The 20519-nt window shown below is 43.1% G+C and overlaps 1 protein-coding gene across 28 annotated transcripts in view; it reads left to right on the top strand.

Annotated features, from left to right (window-relative positions):
• RBFOX1 (RNA binding fox-1 homolog 1) overlaps positions 1 to 20519 on the top strand; it is a 520491-nt gene that overhangs the window by 305144 nt on the left and 194828 nt on the right. The window contains exon 14 of one of the 28 annotated variants that reach the window (XR_004536480.1): positions 3052 to 3172. The exons of the other annotated variants lie outside the window; for them this stretch is intronic. The gene's annotated coding sequence lies outside the window, so the exon portion shown is untranslated. Of the gene's footprint in view, positions 1 to 3051; positions 3173 to 20519 lie in introns of those variants that run through there. 28 annotated transcript variants of the gene reach the window in all.

Raw genomic sequence — 20519 nt, 5'->3', positions numbered from 1 at the left:
GTATTGTTTTGTTTATTTGTGGTTGCATGGTGCAGCCTTTGTCAATAGTCATTCCTAGTAGTTTTAGGGTGGTTTGCAAAGGGTAGTTGATAGAGTTGATTTCTAAGTTGGTTATGGTTGGGATTTTGTTATTTTCTAGGAGGATGAATTTAGTTTTTTCTGGGTTGAGTTTCAGTTTGTGGTCTTCCATCCAAATGTGTTCCCAAACAATGTGTTCCCAAACAGTTTACTTATCTGCACAAGCAAGAAGAAGATCTGAGTATTCTGGAGAGAACTGCATCTCTGTGACCTGGAGAGCAAAAGACAAAATATGATGACGTAAAGGAAGTGCTGCTTACCTGGCTTTGGGGGCAGCTAAAAAACTTCTTGCATGGGAACTATGTGGAAAAGCGATATGCTCAATTGCTTAGTTACTTCTATTAATGTATTTTGTCTTTACTTTTTGATTTACCCTCGTACTTAGGGCAGTGTAGTAAATATTTCTGAAGACTGCCATCTAACTCTAAGGCCCTCTTTTACAAAGGTGCGCTAAGCGTTTTAACGCACTTTAAATCAACGTGTGTGCTAACCGCTAACGCTTCCATAGGATAACATGCGCACATGATTAGCGCGCGATAATATTTACCACATGCTAAAAAGCATAGCGCACCTTAGTAAAAGAGGGGGTAAGGCTCTCTTCTCCTCCTTGCTGTTTTTGGATTTTTCATGGTAACCAGCAAGGTTTCTGCAAGGGAAGATCGTGCCTAACGAACTTATTGCACTTCTTCAAAGGGATCAACAAATGGATGGACAAAGGAGACCCCATAGACATCATATATCTAGATTTCCAAAAAGCCTTTGACAAGGTGCCCCATGAACTTCTACTCCGGAAACTGAAGAACCATGGGGTGGAAGGAGACGTACATAGATGGATCAGAAACTGGTCGGAGGGTAGAAAACAAAGGGTAGGAGTGAAGGGTCACTACTCCGACTGGAGGAGGGTCACGAGTGGTGACCCGCAGGGCTCGGTGCTCGGGCCGCTGCTATTTAATATCTTCATAAATGATCTAGAAACAGGGACGAAGTGCGAGATAATAAAATTTGCGGACGACGCCAAACTATTTAATGGAGCTCGGACTACAGAGGACTGCGAAGAATTGCAAAGAGACTTGAACAAACTAGAGGAATGGGCGGCGAAATGGCAAATGAAGTTCCACATTGAGAAATGTAAAGTATTACATGTGGGGAGCAGAAACTCGAGGTACAACTATACAATGGGAGGGATGTTATTGAATAAGAGTGCCCAGGAAAGGGACTTGGGGGTAATGGTGGACATGACAATGAAGCCGTCGGCACAGTGTGCAGTGGCCGCTAAGAGAGCGAATAGAATGCTTGGTATAATCAAAAAGGGTATTACAGCCAGAACGAAAGAAGTTATCCTGCCGTTGTATCGGGCGATGGTGCGCCCACATTTGGAGTACTGCGTCCAATATTGGTCGCCATACCTTAAGAAGGATATGGCGTTAGTCGAGAGGATTCAGAGGAGAGCGACACGTCTGATAAAAGGTATGGAAAACCTGTCATATTCTGAGAGGTTGGAGAAGCTGGGTCTCTTTTCCCTGGAGAAGAGGAGACTTAGAGGAGATATAATAGAGACTTATAGGATCATGAAGGGCATAGAGAGAGTAAAGAGGGACAGATTCTTCAAACTTTCTAATAATAAAAGAACAAGAGGGCATTCGGAAAAGTTGATAGGAGACAGATTCAAAACAAATGCTAAGAAATTCTTCTTTACCCAACGTGTGGTGGACACCTGGAATGCGCTTCCAGAGGACGTAATAGGGCAGAGTACGGTACTGGGGTTCAAGAAAGGATTGGACAAATTCCTACTGGAAAAGGGGATAGAGGGGTATAGATAGAAGATTACTGCACAGGTCCTGGACCTGTTGGGCCATCGCGTGAGCGAACTGCTGGGCACGATGGACCTCGGGTCTGACCCAGCAGAGGCATTTCTTATGTTCTTATGTTCATGCAGTAACAAAAGTTTACGCTGACTAAGTGGATCTATTCAGCAACACTAAAGTTTTGCTTTCGTTGTGGCAACATAACCCATCTTAATGTTAACCCAAGTTGATAACTTCTCCTTCAGTTTTTTTACAATGCACATTAGGACTGATATTTAGAGTGATTTAAGTGGGCCAGAGAGGTTCTAGTCCACTTAAATTGCCTATCACCACCCAAACAATAATATTCAGCAGCATTAAGCTGGGCAGTGCTGCTGAATATTCACTCTAAATAGTCCAAAAATAGATCAGGCCATGGGTAGGTCAGGGTGGCAGTGCTGGGGAGGAGCTGGGGCTTATTTGGGCCCCAGCGATATTCAGTCAAGGCCTGCATAAGCTAAGTAGCTGAATTTAGGACCGCTGAAAACCTATCCTAAATTCACCCGATTAGCTTTTTGTGAGCCCTGGGTGAATATTGGAACAGGCCCCTCCATAAGGCTTTTTGGTTAGTGGCATGGAGCTCCCAATCCCCCTCCCATCTCCACCTAAAAAGCCTTCACCCCTTCCCCCAGCCCATTGCCAAACTCTCCCCCTACTATGCCCTCCACTCTCCATATCTAGGTAGGCACCCTGGGCCTACCTAAATATCTGGTAGTTCAATGTCCCCTCAATTCTGCCCTTTTGCAGGAGCCTGGGAAAATGGCTGTCACCACCTCTCATGGAAGCTCACAGTACTTCATGTAGTATGATTATGATTATTGAGAGCTTCTATACCGTTACTAATGATTGGGGAGTCAATTCAGAGTAGTCTACATATAAAGATGCAGAACCAAATTCCATTAGCTGTTTGTACTGTTTTAACTATTGTATTGTTTCAGATAAGAAACAATAAAATAAAATACAGCAGGAAATATTGTCCTCATTTCCATAATGTAAGATCTTTATTACAGAATCTATCTCTCAGTCTTTGTAGAAACCTGGGACCCTCGATCTTAAGATGATGTAGCTACTATCTATCGCATAGAAATTATAGATTAATGAATCATGAACATTTAATTTTCTTTTGTAGTGATTTCAGTTTTCATCTCATAAACCAGATGGCAAACCAAATAATGAGGAGGATGGAAGCAGAAAATGAAAAAGAATGTCCCCACACTACCATGAATACAGAGGTGGTGTGCTAGACGCACTCTACTTTACTACTAAAATAAACAGCGAAAAAGAAATCTAACATATTCTTGTTTCAGATGTTTTATGTTGTATTGAATAGAGTCTGTGGGGATGCATGGATAAGTGAGTCCGTGAGTGGTATGCTGTAGAAGTTGGTATTGTTTTATGAGGTTTGGTAGAAAAGCGTGTGAACTTAAAAATTATGAGTATCGTATTCTTCTATTTATGAAACATTTTAAAGGAGAAGAAAAGATATTATAGCTTGAAAAGGTCAAAACCTTCCCAAGGCACAAACTCCAAAACTAATGAGGTGACTTCTTACTAGTGATCTGCAGGGGAAATAATTCCTTATCAATGGTATTTATACTGATATTAATGCTATAAACATAGAAACATGATGGCAGATAAAGGCCAAATGGCCCATCCTGTCTGCCCATCCACAGTATCCACTATCTCCTCCTCTCCCTATAGGCTAAGGCTCTTAACACTTGCATTGTGGGGGTCATAGAACTTTATGGTTATAGAAACACGATGGCAGATAAAGATCAAATGGCCCATCCAGTCTGCCCATTTGCAGTAACCATTATCTCTTTCTCTCTCTGAGAGATCCCACGTGCCTCTCCCACATAGAAACATGATGGCAGATATAGTAGACTGGAAGTTCAGATTTGATGCTGAACATACTGTAGTACCAAAACAGTTTTAATCATATACAAGAAGACTTTCTGCCATGGAAGAATAAAAGCCAGCAAATATTGGTAGTGGTTATTATTATTATTATTTACCAGATCATGGGACCCTGTTGGATAGTAGGAAACAATAATCCTTCATTAGATTGGATCAATTTTAAGTATTTTGCAAGGATGGGGGATACAGAACAGACATTCAAGGAACGATAATATTCAAATGGTTCTTGTTTTAGAGAAGAACAAAGATGGGAAGTGGCAAGGCATCCGTGAGAAACTGAAGGAAGTTTTTGTGGGTTGGAAATAGGAAAACTGGAGATGCTGTGATAGGGTTGCAAAGAACATGTGGGATGAGGGTGGGGAATAAGGAGTTCAAATTGCCCACAGAAGTAAAATAAATTTGGGGTAAATAATACAGCAGATGCCATTTAGCAGTCTGAAAATACAGTTGCCCAGATTAATTATGGTTAATTAAGAATTTGAGACCTTTCTGTATGTAAAAACTTTAAGAACAGTGGTACAATCTTTAGTTATCTCTTAAATAGAATGCTGTAATGGCCCGTGAGTGAGTCTGTCTCAAAGACTGACCCATAGTCTGCAGGTTGTTCAGAATGCTGTAGCTAAGGTGATCCATGGTGTCTTTAGGTGTACATTCTGTTACAGGCTTTGAGTTGCTTTCCATTAAGTAGTAGAGGGTCCTATTTAAGCCTGGTTATCTGTCTTTCTCACATGAAAGAGGGTAGACCTAGTTACCTGTGATAAAAGAAAATGGAATGGTATCAGCTCACCAAAAGGAGGCCTCAACGACAAGACAATCAAGGCACAACCAAGGAGTTGTAAGGATGCAATGTCAATAATTCAGTCACGGGTGTAAAGTCTCGAGTCTTCACAATGCTACGTATCAATAAAGTAAAATTTGAGCTTTACACCTGTGGCTGAATTATTGACATCTCATCCTCATGGTATCAGCTCAAACAGAGTTTAATATCTACAATTAGCCATATTTAGGGAAGTGAGAAAAAAACAGGATTAGAACATGGAATTTTTTTTTTTCAGTGATGGGTTCCGAGTTGTAGAATTCCATCCCAAAGGAGCCACATCTAGAACAAGAGTACTTAAAGTTCCAAATACATTTAGGCCCCCTTTTATCAAGCTGTGTTATGGGTTTTGTTTTTTTTAAAATTGCTGGCCGCTGTGATAAAAGCTCTGACATACATAGGAATTCTATGAGTGTTGGAACTTTTACTGCAGTGACCAGCGATTAAAAAAAACTAACACAGCTTGATAAAAGGGGGGCCTCAAGTTTAATTAAAAAATGAAAGAAAGGAAAAAAAAGAAAGAAAGTGAAATCTTGTTATAGGACTTAAATGCATGTTTGACTATATTTCAGAGGGCAAAATCTCCTTTCACGAGCCAGGGCAGGATGAGCAAAAGATGAAAATATAGGAATGTGTAAATGAATCATAAAAGCATTCCAATAATCATCCCAAGTGAAAATGATGGGGAGGAAGGGCAGAAATCAATACGGGCTGCTATGAAGTTGGGTTGTTTTACTACAATTTGAGTTATTTTAGCACAAGGTTCTTGTAACATGAAAGAGGACAGGTCCTGGATCCAAGATAAACTAGAGCCACACAAGTTAAGGTGAAAAAATATATATATATTTATATCAGGTGTCAGGTAGGGATACTGTTAAATTCATAAGTGGGTAAAGAAATGTAACATAACCCTCACTCTCCCTCCCCCCTTTATGAAGCTATGTTAGATTTTTTATCGCCGGCCTTGGCGGTAAAATCATAGGAATTCTGTGAGCGTCGGAGCTTTTACCACTGCAGCTGACGATTAAAAAGTCTAATGCGGCTTCATAAAAAGGGACCAAAGTTAGTCCTTAGATAGGCTTACTCCTGCAGGGCCACAGCATGTACTAAGGTCTCTTAGCAAAGTACTATTACTACTTATTATTTATATAACATGCATATGGCACAGTAAGGCAGAAAGGACGGAGTCTGGAGTTGGCAGTTGACGAGAAGGGCATAGATAGGAGGGATTTACCAGCTGAGCAGAGCTCACGGGGGATCATAGGGGGAGATAAGAGAGATGGTGAGGGGCAGCTGAGTGAGTGCATTTGTAGGTCAGTAAGAGGAGTTTAAATTGTAGTCTGAAACGAATGGGAAGCAAATGAAGTGCACAACTGGGCTTTGGTCCAGAGCACACGTACATTTATTTTATCTATTTATTTCCACAAGGATATACCACAAGGAGTCCATAAAGGAGACTATGCAGTTTACAATAAATGAAGATAATCAAGATGGGAGTGGGAGGAGAGACAAAGTCAAGAAGTAGAGGAATCAAAGGATTCAACGAACAGATGAGTTTGAGTAATGTTTTGAATTTTGGCAAGGAAGGTTCCATGGGATGTGAGGAGGCAGAGAGATCCAGAGAGCTGGACTAAGAATAATCTTTAGCAGTCAACATAAGCTATCCTATAATAATGGTTTATTTTTGTATACCGTCACACCATCAGTTCTTGGCGGTTTACACAATATATTACAAAGTTTTTAAAATACAGAGCCAGATAACAGTGTCTTATAAAAAGGAAATAACACAATTCAATAAAAGATACTAACTGACAATGACCCTAACTCATTCAAACAAAGTATGCACAATACAGATTATTTATACTAAAATAGATAAGCTTCTGTAAACCTTATTCCATAAAAATAATAAAAATCCATTTATCAAATTGATATTGATATCTATTAAGTATTGTACTGTTTAAATAGATAGGTTTTAAAATCTTTCCGATTGCTGATAAGTGAGGGCTGGAGTATGTCCAGCTGTGTCAAATATATTAGTTTGCAAGGTTCCAAGCTGAATGTGGCCTTCTTGGCTGTCTTGGTTTAAGTTCACCCAATACATGATGGTGGCATATGTAAGAGGATGTCACTGCTTCCCTCTAGGCTCCTTAACCTAGCTGTGCCCTGAGTTTTCATACTTCCTGGACCATGCTCTCCTGGCTCCACCTCTCCAGTGTCACAGCACTCTTGGGTGGGGCTATGCATTTTAAAGTGGTTCCGACACTGTGTGGGAGCATCTTTAAGGGGAAGTGATGACGTCCTATAGATTCCCTTACAGTTCCATTTTATTCCCTGTGGTAAAATAACCCAGTTTAGAAGTAGCCCACATTGATATTTTCCCTCTAATAATGTAACAGCCAAACGAGCAGATGGGTAATGATGGTAAGACAGGAGTCGGTTGGTTTTAGAGAAGAAAGACAACATTTTGGCTCTTTTACCTCTATTATTATTTCTTTTAAACAGTAATTAAGTAAAAATTCAAAGCACCTACCGGCACATAAACAAACAGCACCAGAATTGCGCCTCTGGAGGTGCCTACCGGCACCTAATGCCACTATAGTCGTGGCTATTGCCAGAAGTGGCATTGGGTATGATTCACACCAAAGGTAGATACGGGAAATGTAGGCCTGGAAAACCCTGGCCTACATTTCTGGCACCGGATTTTGCAGGAAGTGTGATTCTCTAAATGGCGCCATCACGTGATTGGCACACGATCAGTGGCCACTTTTAAGGTGGCTGCCAGCAATGGTGCTGTTTAAAGAATGCAGCAGCGAGTGTCTACTTTCCGTTATAGAATACTAGCATAACTGAGTATATGTGCGCATTTGCACTTAGGCTCAAGCAGTCACACCCAGCGCCACTGAGAAGGAGGGTGAGGGGGGGACAAGATTCCTCCAGGTCCAGCTTCCAAAAATGGGGCCAAGCACCATCTTCAGAAAAGCCACTTTTTTTCAGACTTCCTGTGGCAGACAGAACGTTGGACTAGTCTCTTACCCTGTACCGGGTTATCACATTAATTCTGCTCTACCAACCACAGGTCCTTCTTCCTGTCATGTCTCTCCACCTGTACTTCCTGTTTCCTCATAGGAGGGAGGGAATACAGCAGGAAAAAGGACCTGTGGGCAGCAGAGCAGAGTTAATGCAATAATGTGATCATAGGCAGCGAAACGCTGCTTGTTTTTTTTTGGGGGGGGCCCAGGAGCTCCACCCTAGCCCTACAGAATCCTACAGTGTGGACTCTCCCCAGCTTCCAACTCCCCACCTACCTCCTCCTAGCGCTGTACTGTTAAATCGTCAGGCAGCTGCTGCGCAGCATCAGTGAGCAGTCCTGCTCCCGGAAGTAGAATGAAGAGCTCCGGGGCAGGCTTGCTTGATGACGCCGAACGGCAGCTGCTGGAAGATTTAAAAATTAGAACACCAAGAAGCGGGTGAGAGGGTGGGCACCAATCAAGAGACCAACAATCTTTGGAGAGGCCATGGCTCCTGTGGCCTCCCCCTTCCGACGCCACTGAATGCGATAACCCAGCACGCAGGAGCAGGAGACTAAGATAGCAGTAAGCCACAGCTACTGTCAGGTGGTGAGCTTTGTCGTTAACTTAATTTACACTGAAACTTCTGCCTCAGTTAAGCAGGGTAATGTGTGATGAGTTGCGAGGAGGTGCACTTGTTTGCCCCAGGCCCAGCACTGTCTCTCAGCAGCCCTGGTCACACCAGCCTTTATTGCTGGCATAAGTGTGCATCTAAGTGCTGGTCAAACACGCACACAAATAAGATATGCTATTCCTTATGCATGTAAATGTGTGCCTTGCCCATACTCAGCCTAGAGTCTGCCTGCAAACCAGCATATAAGTGGATAGCTAGCACTTTCACATGGACGTGCACACATACATCCGTATATGTGAGTATTCTAAACGTTTTGTTGTGTAGAAGGCACGTAACTGGCAGCACATACATTATAGAGGGTTTAACGCAAAATTTAATGAATGCTATCAGCACACTCCCCACCTTTTGCTAAGCTGCGGTAGAGATTTCTACCACAGCCCGGAACACGTGAATGTTGAGATGCTTATAGAATTCCTATCAGGGTCAGAGCAGTGTTGGAAAATTTAGCGCCCTGGGCCACGATAGAAACCTCTACCGCAGCTTGGTAAAAGAGGGCCAATGTTAACTATTAACGTGGCATTGCATCGTAAGCAAAATTTAAAGGTTATGCTAAACTCCTAGAGCAGCCTCATACATAGGCCATTAAAGTTATAATTGATGAGATACAAGTGTGCCTGTCCCTGAGGTGCCACCCCCAATTCCTCTCTATTTATATTAAGCAGAGGTTTTTTTTTAACAAGATACATGCCCATCAGGTATAACCTTCGGTCTCAGCATCTGGAAATACAGCATTACATAACTGTGCCATACTTTCTTCTCTCTGATGAAAAGCCCTGGGTCTCTTTTGATGTTTTGCATCCACCCTGCCAGAGAAACCTCTTACTCATTTTTTAAAATGGGATATACAGACCACAGCTGTATTCATCCATAGGAAAGCAACACATTTTACAATCAGGTTAAGATATATAAAATCCATATATCAAAGACTATAGGACTAAATACATATTATATTAAATAGCCCTTCACTATGGTATTCATTTATTCCTGCAGGCATAAGGTTTAAAGACTCATTAACCTCATCCAGACACTCAAGGCTTGATTAATGAGATCAGTATGGCTGTTATTTGATGCTACTTTGCCTGCCTCTAGCTCTAAATACTAACCTTAGCTTTGCATTCTGTCCAGCTTCTCCATGTCTAACAGGAGTTTTGCTAATCCACTGACACTTTTACAACTAGTTACAGGCCTCTTCCTCTGGGTTCTGGCCACCACCCCATTGCTACTGCCAAAATAGAGGAACTATTGCCACAAGGATAAAACCATTGAAGTCTTACTTGAACCCAACTTCCATCCCATGCTCCTTAACTCAGGAATGCCTCAGTTGCTGTCTGCAGTGAAACAATGTGGTCATTATTTTAAATATATATCCACACATGTATAGCAGCAGGTCACACGTATCTGGCAGAAAACCAGGTACAGTAGAATCTCAGTTAACTGGGATTCTCACACAACTGACAAGAAAAAAATTACTGGTGGAAAAACAAATGTCCCCTGAAACACCAGCGGCAGCAGTCCTTAGACACAAACTCCCTCAAGCCCCAAAGAACTACAATTGGTGGCAGTCCTGAGCCATGAACCCTACCTCCATCCTAACCCAAAGCACCAACACAGCAGTGGTCCTGATCCACAAAGTCCTCATCCTTCTTTTCCTTCCTCCCCCCCTTAGTGGCAGAAGCAGGCAGCGGTCCTGAGCCACAAACTCCCTTGCTCCCTCTCTTCATTACCCGAAGTGCAGCGGTTAGCAAGAGGCAGACTCAAAACAGGCTGCTCGTGACCAGCCCTCGCAGGGCTTTTCCTCTGACTGCATATGGTGGATGATGAAATGCATAGGCAGTGGAATGCTTTTTTGTTTGGGGGAGGCCCCGCAAGCTCTGCCCCAGACCCCGTCCCCATAATAGTACTAATTGTAATACCATTTTTTCCATTCATTTTTCATATATACACACAATATAATCTTATTAACAATACATAATGGTTAACCAAAAAATAAAACTGTATGTTTAAGCACACCGTATGTTTCTCAACATTCATTCCTATCAGAACACCTGGCCATGGTCACACATGCAGAACACAGATAAGCCCTATGCAAATACAGGACCACAAACTAAAAATACTAATATATACAAACAAAACCCTAAGATGGAAGACTCTGAATGCATTACAACCCCCAGAGGAATAGAAACAAAAGCATTTCTTCCTGAACAGTGCAAAATATAGACAGCAGATGTAATTTCTCGAAACTGACACAATTCAATCACTAAATTGAAAATAAAATCATTTCCCCTACCTTTGTTGCATGGTGATTTTGGTTTTCAAACCATCTTTCCCAGTCTTTGACTGCATGCCCTTCTGTCTGTGCTCTTAACTGTGTATCCAGGGACACCTTATCCATTTGCTGTTTTTCTCTCCTTCACTTTCTGCCATACATTCTTTAGCATTAACTTTTAACATTCAACTTTCTTCCATTTTTCAGCTTTTTTCTCAAAATATACTTTTCCATGATGTCCCTTCCCATCTATCCATGTGTACCATTTCCTCCCTCTTTCTTCTCCCCTACTCCCATCTATCCATAAGAAGCATTTCTTCTTATCTCTTCCCTGTTGCACCCATCACTGTGCACAATCTCCTCCCTCTGTCTCCCCTTCCCCTCCATCCCTATGTACCATCTCATCCCTCTCCCATGGTCAGCCATCTCTGTCTTCCCCTTCCCCCCCCCCTCATATGGTCTGGCATCTTTCTTCTCTCCTTTCCATAGCCTTGAATCTCTTTCCTCTCCCATGGTCTGGCATCTCTCTCTCCTTCCCTCCCTCTTCCCGAGGTCTAACATCTCTCTACTCTCCTTTATGCAGTCCAGCATCTCTCTCTCCCTTCCTTTCCTTCCATTCTGTAATCTGGCATCTCTCCTCCCTCCCTGTGTAACATTTCTCCCTCACTCATCTTCACCACTATCATGTCCAACAATTCTCCCTCTTTCTTCCATATACATCATCGCTTTCCCTCTCATGCCACACACCTATGTCCAACAATTCTCTGTTTCTTTTCCCTCCCTCACCGGCAGCATTTCTTTCTCTCCCTTCCCATTACTCCACCTGTACAGCATCTCTCTTTTCTTCCTTTCCTACCCACCCCCCATGTATTTGTCCTTCCCAACCCTCTCCCAGTATGTGCAGTATCTGTCTTTCCCAACCCCCCTGAGCATCTTTCCTCTCTGCCTTCCCAACTCCCTACTGCCTGCACCCAGCCCCTCCTCTCCCAGACTCTGCACCCAGCCACCCTCTGTCAGATTCTGTACCCAACCACCTTCCCTCTGTTTGATTTTGCTCCCAGCCCCCTTCCCTCGCGCGCTCGCTCTGCACCCTGCTCTGTCATCCTACCTCCTCTGGACTGGTGGTTCAGAGGTGCAGCGGGCAGGAGCCCGCTGCTAACCTGGCCGGTCGCGGCTGGTTTCTTCGGCTGCTAAGTGGAAATGAGCAGGAGCACACTTTGACGGTCTTGCTCAGCACATAATGACTTCTTTGACTGGCTCCCACGAAGACATTGCAGTGATGACATCACACATATCTGTGACATCATCACATCGACGTCCATGCATGTGCAGAGGCTCTCCAGATGGATCCTGAGACGTAGGGGTGCCAGCAGGGATGAAGTGCCAGCAGGGATGAGGGCAGGAGAGAAGGAGTTTTTCTCAACTATTTCAAGCTAAGTACCCCCTAAGTCTAACAAATATCAACTGAGTACCCCAACCACAGACCTCCCTAGGCCCACCCAAGCTCTGCCCCAGATCCCCTTTATTAATTGTAATGCAATTTTTCTCATTCATTTTTCATATATACACAGCAGATATAAATTCTCAAAACTGACACATTTCAATCACTATATTGAAAATAAAATAATTTTACCTACCAGCGATCCTCTGCTGGCTGCTTTAATTAGCTTTAACGATGAGACTGGGAGGCCAGGAGGGGAAGCCGGAGGACGTTAGAAAAAAGGGGGAAACATGCAGGCCTTCGGCAAATTGGGCAGCGCTGGCGCTGTACCGTGTAGGGAAGTCAGCTGGCAGGCACCTTTCTTCCTTCTCAGTGTGTTGTGGCACACTTGGAATCTCAGGAGGCACACTAGTGTACCTTGGCACACAGTTTGAGATACACTGCTCTAAGAGATCCCATGTGCCTATCCCAGGCTTTCTTGAATTCAGACACAGTCTCTGTCTCTACTACTTCTTCTGGGAGACTGTTTCACGCATCTACCACCCTTTCTGTAAAAAAGTATTTGCTTAGATTACTCCTGAGCCTATCACCTCTTAACTTCAACCTATGCCCTTTCATTCCAGAGCTTCCTTTCAAATGAAGGAGACTCGGCTCATGCGCATTTGCGCCACGTAGGCAAGAGATGTTAGATTTGTTAACAGTTTTTGGCCCTAGTTAGGTTTCACTGTCATATGCTTGCCTAAATAGCCAAGTTTTTAAATGTCTTGAAACCTTTAAGAGAGAGGTTACTGCAAATGAGTAGAGAGAGATTATTCCAGGTATAAGGAGACATAGTAACATAGTAAATAACGGCAGATAAAGACCTGAACGGGCCATCCAGTCTGCCCATTAGTTATTCTCATTAAAAATACATGAATAAATTAACTTGTCTCTTCTTTGATATTTCTGAATCATAGACTGTAAAGTCCACCTGGTATTGACCTAGGCTCCTAAATAAAAGAGATTATGTCTAGTGGAATCTAGTGTCACCATTTTGGGATTTGGGAGCAGTGGCGTAGTGAGGGTGAGAGGCACCCGAGGCAGTGGCGCCCCTCCCCCGCCCTCACCTCCTCCCCGGCTCCTTCCCCAATCTCACCTGCCGCACATGCTCCCCCCTCCCTTCCCCCATTTTTCCAGTTGAAGTTGTCGCTCACAACAGTCAACAACATGCTCCTCGCGACCCTGTCAGCACTCCCTCTGATGTCACTTCCTATGCATGGCATCCGGATGTGACATCAGTGGAAGAGCCAATGGGGTCGCGAAGAGCACGCTGTTGACCGCCTTGAACAACAACTTCAACTAAAGCTATGAGGTAAGGGAAGAGGGGTGCGCGTGGAGAGGAGGAATGGGAAGAGGCGGGGGGACAGAGAGGAGGAGGGGTGCCGGCGCCCCCACCAACATGGTGCTTGGGGCAGACTGCCCCCTCGCCATTCCCCCTTTACTACGTCATTGTTTGGGATTATCAAGCGGTAATTTAAAGACCAAAGTGTCCAGTTGGGGCAGAATGGAATCGTTAGACTAGCTAAATAGTCTGGGGCATCGAATCTAAAAGCCTTAAAGGTAAGAAATATTATCTTACATATTTTCCGTTGCTGAACGGGTAACCAGTGTTATTGCTTTAAAAGGTGAGTTATATGGTCAAAATGATGGGCCAGAGTGAGTAATCTCTCATAATTGTGATGTTTTAGAGCAATGGCAGTTTCTTTTTCTTTTTTTTTCTTTCTTTCTTTATAAATTTATTACAACATATAGCAACTCCAGGCAATTACACAAAATTCTAAATAAAATTACTCCAAAGTATTTATCAAGTCCACATTAATAAAGAGAAAAGAAATACATCATCCTCTGAAATCTAATCTATCGCTTTGCTTATTCTCAACCTCTGCACTAATTACAGGCCAAATATCTATTTTGGATTTACTTCCAATTGAGCTGGATCAACAAAAAATGTACTTATTATTCTCATAAGTCACCAAACACTTACATGGGAATTTAAGAAAAAATAAAGCCCCCACAGCCAAGACATGAGGCTTGAGTTGCAGGAACTTCCTTCTCCTGTGTTGCATCTGTTTAGAGACGCCTGGGAAAACGTTTAATTGTTGCCCACAAAACAGAGCATTTTGATTTGCAAAATATAATTTAAGAATATCTTGCTTTTCTAATACAGTTCTAAAGGTTACCAACAATGTTGCTCTCTTGGCTATATAGGGCTTCTTTTACAAAGCTGCAATAGCGTTTTTAGCGCATGCAGAATTTTAGTGCGCGCTAAACCTGCACTAAGCGGCTAGAACTAACACCAGCTCAAAGCTGGTGTTAACGTCTAGCGCTCAGGGCAATTTAGCGCATGCTAAGTGCGTGCTAAAACCGCTATCGCAGCTTTGTAAAAAAAGCCCATAATCTTAAGAAGATTCAAGGAATTGGGATATATTCAAACTATCAGGTGATACTACTTGATCTATTCCCCCCTCTTCAGATAGAACTTTTTTTTCTTTAGGGAAGACTGGGGTGCCAGGGCGATCTGAACATTTATACTTATAGTTATAGAATATTGGCACAGTGGGCCTAACTTGGACATAAGAAAATAAGAACTGCCATCTCCGGATCAGACCTTTGGTCCATCAAGTCCGGTGATCCGCACACGTGGAAGCCCAGACAGGTATACACCTGGCGTAATTTTAGTCACCCATATTCCTCTATGCCTCTCGTAAGGAGATTTGCATCTAGTTTGCTTTTAAATCCTAGAAAGGTGGATTCCGCAATAACCTCCTCTGGGAGAGCATTCCAGGTGTCCACCACTCGTTGCATGAAGCAGAACTTCCTGATATTTGTCCTGGACTTGTCCCCCCTTAGCTTCAGTCCATGTCCTCTTGTCCTTGTCACATTGGACATTGTAAAAAAAATTTTTTCCTGCTCTATTTTGTCAATTCCTTTCAGTATTTTGAAAGTCTCGATCATATCCCCTCACAGTCTCCTTTTCTCAAGGGAGAACAATCCAAGTCTCTTAAGTCATTCCTCGTATTCCAAGTTCTCCATACCTTTTATTACCTTCGTTGCTCATCTCTGCACCCTCTCCAGCAGTTTTATATCCTTCTTTAAGTTGGGAGACCAATGTTGGACACAGTATTCCAAGTGTAGTCTGACCATTGCCCTATAAAGCGGCATTATAACTTTCTCCGATCTACTCGTGATTCCTTTCTTTATCATGCCTAACATTCTATTTGCTTTCTTTGCCACTGCCGCGCATTGTGCCGACGGTTTCAGGGTCATATCTATCAGTACACCCAGGTCCTTTTCTTGTTCGCTCTTACCCAGAGTTGCACCTGACATTCTATACTCGTGTTCCTTGTTCCTTCTGCCTAAATACATTACTTTGCACTTTTCCACATTAAACTTCATCTGCCATTTCTCCGTCTATTTCTCTAACTGACACAAGTCACTCTGGAGTTCCTCACTATCCTTCTGAGATCTGATTGGCCGGCATAGCTTTGTGTCGTCTGCAAACTTGATGATCTCACTGGATGTTCCTTCTTCTAGGTCATTGATGAAAATATTAAATAAGATGGGCCCAAGTACCGAGCCCTGGGGCACACCTCTAGTCACTTTCTCCCAGTCTGAGAACTTCCCATTTATGCCCACTGTCTGCTTTCTGTTCTCCAGCCATTTGCCTATCCATCTTAGTATATTTCCTCTATTCCATTGCTTTGTAGTTTCCTGAGAAGTCTTTCCTGTGGAACCTTGTCGATCGCTTTATGGAAGTCCAAGTATATTATGTCCACCGGTTCTCCACTATCAATTTGTTTGTTCACGGTCTCAAAAAATTGAAGTAAATTCGTCAAACATGATTTCCCTTTCCTGAAGCCATGTTGACTGGCTCTCATCAGGTCGTGTGTATCCAAGTGCCAGACTATGCTATCTTTAATCAGTGCTTCAACCATCTTTCCAGGGACAGACGTAAGACTCACAGGTCTGTAGTTGCCCGGTTCTCCTCTTGATCCTTTTTTGAAAATTGGCGTGACGTTCGCTATCTTCCAATCGTCCGGTATCTGTCCAGTTCTAATTGACAGGTTGGCAAGTTTTTGCAAAAGCTCTCCGATTTCAACCTTCAGTTCTTTTTTAAGTTCAAAAAGTTTATTAAATTTTTAATATACAGAAGACTCTCGAGTGAATTCCATCAGGTCCAGGGGATTCAGCAGATTCACCAGGTTTCAGCAGATATGCATCTGGCGCCCAAAGCTAGGTGTGGCATCCATGTTCAAGTGCTTTAGGCCCTCTTTTACAAAGGCGCGCTAAGGGTTTTTAGCGCAGATTTAGCGCATGCTAATTCAACGCATGCGCTAACGCATCCATAAGTGTTTAGCATGTGTTTAGTGCACGCTAATATTTAGCGTGTGTTAAAAAGCTTAGCGCACCTTTGTAAAAGAAGGGGTTAGTATAAAGGGTGTGAGTCCTTTACAGATTAGCGCCTAATTCTGAGCACTATTTTTTAGAATCTGTCCCATAATGTTCACTCATTTGCATGTGTGAGCTTGCAAAAAAATGTGCAGGTGAGCTAAATTCTTCTTGGGCTCCTTTGATAAGCACCTTAAGGTCTTCCTGCATGGTACCCTATTTTCAGCCTGCACAAGAGCACCTTACTGAGTGAGCACATTAAATATTATTTACAGACTCCTAAATAAGTTAAATACCGAGAAATATTTTTTTTTAAATTGGAATGACAGAAATGAAATCTTTCAAGGCATTTGCAATAAAGTTGGAAATTAAGTAGACGGCAATGAATTAAAGTGTCTAATAACATAAGCTATAACTGCTAGTTACTTTAAGTATCTAATAAGCATCCACTTGACATTCCAGAAGTTAACTACTGAAAAGTTCATTAAAAAGCAGTACTTTTATTTTTACAATCTACTACTGTATAAAATAACAATTAACTTTGCTTGTTCACACTTAAAATGTTACAAACTTTACACTCATGCAGACCTGTTAAATATATTTTCAACAAAGTGAAATGAACCCCCCCCTTCTTTTACAAAGGTGCACTAAGCTTTTTTTAGCGCGCGCTAAAAATCAGCATGCGCTAAACACACGCTAAACGCTAACTCGTGCATGTTCTCCCATGGATGCATTAGCAATTAGCGCACGCGTTGATTTAGCGTGAACTAAATCCACGCTAAAACGCTTAGCGAGCCTTTGTAAAAGAGGGCCTAAGTCTAAAGGAACTTCTCTTTTCTAAAGTCTAAAGGAACTTTTGATTTACTAGTTAAAGAAAATTAGAATAAGTAGATTTTCCTTTGATTTTGCTTCTTTTTAGCAATCTGTTTTCTCTAGTGTTCCTTTTCAGGGTTAGTTTCTAATACAGTTATCGATGTTAATTTTATTTAAAATATTTATATACTGCATATCCAAAAATCTATGTGGGTTATAAAAATACACACATAAACATAATTACCGTATTTTCACTCATATACCGCGCACCCATGTAAAACGTGCACACGAGTATAGCGCGCGGGAAACTGTAATTTATGTAAATAAATTTTTATATACCGCACACACCCGCATACCGTGCATGCCGCCCCGACTCTCCCATCGCCGCCCCGACTCTCCTTTCGCCCGCCCCGACTCTCCTCTGGCTGCCCCGACTCTCCTTTCATCCACCCCGACTCTCCTCTCCCCCTTGAAGTCCTGTCCCCCCTTGAAGTCCTTTCCCCACCCTGAAAGCGTGATGCCCCCCCCCGACATCCGATTCGCCCCCCCGCAGGACCGCTCGCACCCCCACCCCGAAGGACCGCTCGCACTCGCACTTGCACCCGCACCCCCACCCCAAAGGACCGCTCGCACCCCCACAGCCTCCCCACCCCCCCCATCATGGAGAAGCTGCCTACCGTTGTCCTGCTGCTTCCTCTTCCGGCGGTCCCACCCTTTCTCTGACGTCAGGGCTCAGAGAAGGGGCGGGACCGCCGGCAGAGGAAGCAGCAGGACAACGGTAGGCAGCTTCTCCATGATGGGGGGTGGGGAGGCTGTGGGGGTGCGAGCGGTCCTTCGGGGTGCGAGTGCGAACGGTCCTTCGGGGTGGGGGTGCGAGCGGTCCTGCGGGGTGAATCGGACGTCAGGGGGGGGAACTATGTAAAAAAAAAATGTGTACAATGCACTCACGAATATAACGCGCATGGTTATACTCAGTTTGTAAAATCGTGTGTAACGCGCACGTTATATGCGTGAAAATACGGTAAACAAACACTAACATACTAATACTAATATATCACAATTAAAACTTTCTCAAAATCTTCAATATTACATAATACCTAAAATTAAAACTAATTTAGGGTCCTTTTACTAAGGCAACCTAGCCATTTTAGCATGCACTAAATATTAGCGTGTGCTAAACGCTAACGTGTCCATAGAATATAATGGACGCATTAGTGTTTAGCGCATGCTAAAACAGCTAGCACACCTTAGTAATAGGACCCCTTAAAGAACAAATCTGCATAACAAAATATCATTCTTTATAAACACACAAATGATGCAACAGTAATGACAGCATCCCATCACAGATTTTGAGAAACGTTTTGAAAAAAAAAAAACTTTCAAACTCTTGTGAAAAGATAAAAAGGATGAAATTTAATAAACAGTATCTAATCGTTAGCATGCACTAAATGTTAAGACACCCATAGAAATAAAATAGGCATCTTAGCATTTAGGGGCTGATTCTAAAAACAGGCATCCCAATTGTAAGCAGTGGAAAATATCCTACCACCGTCTGGCAGCTAATTGGGTTGCACATTTTTAGAAAAACCTCCCTGAGGTAGGACACCTATACTGTAGGCATTTGTCATGGGTCTAGGGAGACGGGCCAATCAGAGTCTTAGACCATACCCATTGCATCCCAGGATGCAATGGGAAGGAGACCTAAAGCTCTGATTGACACAGGTGCCTAAGGCCCCTCCTATGGGAGGGGCCTTAGGCATCTGAGCCAGTCAGGGCCTTAGACCTCTCCCTGGTACATCCCAGGAAGTACCGCAAAGGGTAAGGCCCACCATTATGAAGAGGCAGGCCTGCTGACCGGAGGGAGTAGGCATCCCTCCAGCTGGTCTTTCTTTACAAATGTTTGGGGGGTGTTAGGGTGGGCTTAGAAGTGCTGGATGGGGTCTTGAGGTTTGGGGGCATGCCGGGGTGGGGTTGGTAATTTGGGGGTTCAGGGGATTGAAGGGGCCAGTGGCAGGAGGGACTTGCCAATCATCCTGCTTGCCAATCATCGTGGAGGTATCGTGACTTTGGGGGGCTGGTGGCAGGAGGAAGTAGGCATCCCTTCTGCCTTTTTGGGGGGTATGTGTTGGGGGGCCTCTGCCACAGCTTGCTCAACTGATCATGGTAGGAGTATTTTCCTCTATCATCTGAGCCAGCAAGACTCTCTGAAGCGCAGCTTCAGGGATTCCTGCTGGTTCAGCTGATCAGGGATTCCCTTGCTGTGATTAGCTGATGGCAAGGGATCCCTAAGCAAAGATAGGTGACTGAACCACCTATCTTTGCGATCAGGCTAAAGCGCGATTCTCTAACCAGAACCGGTGACATAGGCGCTGGTTAAAAATCTGGCGGGGGGGGGGGGGTGTTAGGTATCTGTTAGGGCAGATGCGATACTGCATAAGACGCTGGTACCCAATTCTCAGCTGCTTTTTAGATGGATACCGATACTGGTACCCTATACAGAATCGGGCCCTTACCCCCTGTTTTACTAAGGTGCGCTAATTGATCAGCGTGCGCTAATCAAATTAGCACATGCTAAATGCTAACACGTCCATAGACTAACATGCACACGTTAGTGTTTACCGTCTGCTAAATCAATTAGCACGCGCTAATCGGTTAGCACACCTTAGTAAAACAGGAATGTGCGCTAAATCTATTAGCATACCTTAGTACAAGGAGCCCATAGTTTATAACCTGCCTAGAACAGAAGGATTGTGTTGACAAAAAATACTCTAAATAAATAAATATAATGGTGGGAGGGGCTATATATTGAAAAGGAAGTGTAGTCTAGTGATTAGAAAAGGGACTGAGAAGTAAGGAAATCAGAATTCAAATCATTTTAACTTTTTTGTGACTTTTAAGTAAGTCATTTAACCTTCCATTAAACCTTCCATTGGTTCAAGTGCAAAAGGAGTTTGCAAGCCCTGTGATGACAGGGCCATATCTGCTATACCTGAATTCAATTTCACTTGACTTACAACTGAAAAACCATGAGCTAAATTCAAAATAACTGTTTGATATTAAAGACTACTAAACTGCTAAATGTTGTACTTGTATGATAAGTGTTTTCTCCCCAAAACCTGTATCTGAAAAAAAAATCTTGTAGAATTGGCATGATTCAAATTTGATTACATAAATGAACCATTACCACATTTTGCAGGTTGAATTATTTTCCAG

The sequence above is a fragment of the Geotrypetes seraphini genome, chromosome 11 (genome assembly GCF_902459505.1).
Source record: "Geotrypetes seraphini chromosome 11, aGeoSer1.1, whole genome shotgun sequence".
Lineage (NCBI taxonomy): Eukaryota > Metazoa > Chordata > Amphibia > Gymnophiona > Dermophiidae > Geotrypetes > Geotrypetes seraphini.
The sequence above is the reverse complement of the archived record's forward strand: the minus strand, read 5'-3'. Positions and strand labels throughout refer to the sequence as shown.